This window comes from Grampus griseus, assembly GCF_964374135.1.
Source record: "Grampus griseus genome assembly, chromosome: 1".
Taxonomy (NCBI): domain Eukaryota; kingdom Metazoa; phylum Chordata; class Mammalia; order Artiodactyla; family Delphinidae; genus Grampus; species Grampus griseus.
Genome location: NC_139017.1, coordinates 168,022,943 through 168,026,856, shown reverse-complemented (window position 1 = coordinate 168,026,856; position 3,914 = coordinate 168,022,943).

Sequence of the window (3,914 nt, the reverse complement as noted above, 5' to 3'; positions counted from 1 at the left end):
CAACCCCCAGAGATTGTCCACAGGACGTGGCACCCCTCCTCAAACTAATAAAGGCCTCCTACTTCCACTGCCCACTGCTGAGTCCTCCTTGGCAAGGCACCCACTGGCCAGGGAAAAGCACAGTGGCTCCCTCCCGGGTCTCCAGCTCTGGGGAAAGTGGGTTCCCTGACCCTCAGCATCGGGCAGGGCCTATCCCTTTCCCGCTCCTGGTCTGGGCGAAGCAGCCCTCCTCCAGCAGAGACAAAACTGTTGGGAGGGTTGGAAAGTGGGGCTGTGGTCCAGCGGTCGGACAATGATAACAACTACTGGGCTGAGTACTTACTAGGCCTCCATCTCCACAATGCTCTCCCTCTGCCCCATCCTTTTCTGTTGAAAAAACCGAGGCCCAGAGAAGGTAAGTAACTTGCCCAAAGTCACACAGGTCATTAGTGATGGGGCTGGGATCTGAATCCTCAGCATCTGACTTTTAATGTCATCTCTTCGCACCTTCTTAATGATGAGTTGGGCAGCTGGGGTCAGTGGGACAAGTGACTGAGAGTCCAGCAGGGCGCCAGGTCCTGGGTCCTGGCCTTAGCCTCTTCCCTGTGATGGGCATCAGTTTCCCCAAGTGCAGAGAGACCAGAGCCAATGTTTCAGATGCTCCCCAAGGCCATGGGTTTTCCTGGGACTTCTAGGGGTGATCTCTGGGGAAGGGGAGGCTGAGCAGATGGGGGTCTGAGCCCCCCACCTCATTCTTCCATGAGCAGCCGTGCTTTTCCTGTGTTACATATTGATCCTTCACATGAGCTACTGTAAGAAGAAAAGAGAGTCTTCAGCTAACGTTTTGAAAAGCCCTGGACATGATCATCCATTGGTTCATTCATTCAATGGACCTATCCCCATGGTCTCCTATGGACCAGTCATGAGGCTGGGCTTCGGGGTAGACACCACTTATCAGACACAGCCTCTGCCCCCAGGACCCCACAGCCTGGGAGGGAGAGGCAGACACGTGGACCGATACCCTTGACATAGGGTGCGAGGTGGTGTCAGGGGAGCACGAAGGATGCAGCCAATCCTGGAAGTGGCCCCCAAGGGGATGGGGTGGAGGTGGGATGGTGTATTTGATGCCTCTGGAGGTGGCGAGGGGGAGTGGGGTCACAGTGTTTGAAGAAGGGCTCTTTGCTTCTACAGTATGCGTGGTCTTTCTCTCCTCAAGTTAGTGAGGTCTTTTATGCAGAGGCTCGAGGAGGGGGCTGGACTTGCTTCCCACTGTTCTGGGGGCTGCCACTAATCAAGACTCTCTCCTTGACCAACATTTAGTCAGGCTCCTCTGAGATCTTTTCTCAGCTAGGTCTCAACATTTGGGTTTCTATTGCCCCATTTTAGCAAGAATCCTGCCATGTCAGTTTAGTGAGAATCCCTACCCACCCTCAATACGTGATCAGATTCCTCATCCTCCACCAGCCCCTGGGTGATACCTGATTACCCCACCTGCCTTCTGCAAGAATCCAGTTAGGTCGGTTAAGCAAGAATTCCCCAGCTCTTATCAATTTTCCACCTCCCCCACCCCCTGCTATAAACCCTCACTTAAGAAATGTAAGGATTTGAAATTGTATTTGGAAATGAGCCCGATTCTATACTGGTCCCTATTGCAATAGTTCTTGAATAAAACCTGTTTTGGCCGCTTAAGCTACTGTCCGGCTCTGGTTTTCTAGGAGTTGTGACTCAGATGGAATCAGATTCATCATTGGACCCCGGGATCTCTGCCAACTAAAAGTTGTCGCTTGCCATTCTTGTTTCTATAAGAATGAACTCACCAGCCACCGCAGCCTCTGACCTTCAACACCCCCTGAAAGGAGTTAAGGGTGGAGATCAGGAATGAGGCCCTCTGTGCTCTGGGAAAAACTGGCAGAACAGGTCTTCAGATAGTTAGATATTTTCAGGAGAAGATTTTATGAGCTCAATTTCTTGCATCTTCTCATATCTAGAAAAGCACTAAAATCATTAACAGAGACATCTGTCTCCTTGTGACTAGCAGCAACCTTCTTGACTAATAGCAACTTTTGTCAAAATGTGTGCCTGACTGCACCAGAATCACACATATTCTGACCCCTCCCCCCTTTACCTCTTTGGAGCAGCTCCTCGGTGCTATTTGAGATGCTATAGTTCTCATTTTGCCCCAAATAAAACTTAACTCGCAACTCTCACGTGTGCATTTTAAAAAATTCAACACCTCTCACTTTCAGTGGGAAAGTATAGCACAGCCTCGTGGGTTATTACATTACAGTCCCGTTCATTGTCTTTGAGCTATTTTTCGCCTCTTGGCTAGATTCCATTTTCCTTTCTGCTTTGTTACCTGTCTGTAAACGGAAGGAATCCTGCCATCCTGCACATTTGGTTAATTCTTCTAATTTTCTCCAAAATCTGGCTACAACTCTTCAGATGAATGTTTCCAATTTTTCTCCCACCCTCTTGACTTGGAGTCACTGAGAACTAAAACCCAACTGCCCAGATCCTTACTGGGACTTTCTAAAGAAGCCCTATGAGCTGAAGCTGGATGCGTCCACGCTCTTGTCCAAGAAACAAACGTGACCATGACACTGATGTCGGTGCCACCACCAGAGATGATGCAAACTGCAAGCAGGAAGACCGATGGATTGCCACTGCTCTCCTCACTTCACCATCCACAGATGCTTCAAGCTCAACATCTAGAAGTCTCAACTGGCTGTCCTCTGAACCCAGAAACTGGGTTTAGTTGCTCCGATCATTAATCTTTGTTTTTCTTTTTTTCATAGATATCCCCCTCATTTAAATGCTTGATGGTTCACACCATCGAGAAAATACCCTTTACTACCAAGTCTCAACAGATGGTTCCACTGGTCACTAAGGAACAAAAAATGACCAATCGAGAAAGGAACTCATATTGTTCAGAAGAAAGAAGATCTCCTCTTCCTCTGAACCAGAGGAGGGACTGGCAAAGACTCTCCCCTTGACCAAACTTTGGGCTCCTCTGAGAATTTTCTCAACTTGGCCTCAACCTGTGGGCTTCTGTGTTCATCTTTGCATCATTCTTGTGTTTCAGCAAGAATCTCGCTATATCAGTTTAGGGAGAATCCTTACCCTTCCTCAATATCTGATCAAATTTCTCACCTCTCACTAGTCCCCAGGTGATATCTGATCGCCACGACCTGCCTTCGGCAAGAATCCTGTTAGGTCAGTTTATCAAGACTCCCCTACTCTCTTAGCGATTTTCCAGCCACTGATTACCCCCACTCACCCTGCTCCTTAGTTAGAAATCCCCACTTTTCTTTGTTCTATTAAGAATTGAGCCCAGTTCTATACTGTCTCTTTTCCCCCACTGCAATAGTTAATAAAATTACTTTTACTGCTTTAACTTCTGTCCAGTTCTGATTTTCTACAACACACCATCTCTGCCCAGACCTAGGTCAGTCTTCCATTCTCAGAGAAGCACTGCCCCTTGCCCCCATTCTTCAGATCCCCCCCCCACCCCAGGGAGTGGCTGTCAACTCTTTTCTAGAACTTGGGCGACACCTAGTGGTCATGATAGGTCACCACCTATGCTTTGCTCCACACCTCCTGCCCCTCTGGGTCTGAACCCAAAGGGAGAGACCCTGCCCCAGGCTGGCAATGCCCAAGAGAGCACTAGGAAACCATCACTGTCACCTCCACCTTACCATTGCCATCGACACTGCCTCTCACAAGGAGCAGACTGGGTGCAACCCTGGCTCTGCCGCTCATGGGGCCACTGGCCTTGGGTTAGTTGCCTCACCCCTCCCAGTCTCCATCTCCCCCTTCTGTAAAATGTGTGTAATAATGAAGAGCGCGTCGTTGGGTCTGAGGACCACATGAGGCCGCAGAGGAGAATGCTCCCAGCACAGGGCCTGTGCGGGGACTGGAAACTCAGTGCTGGAGAC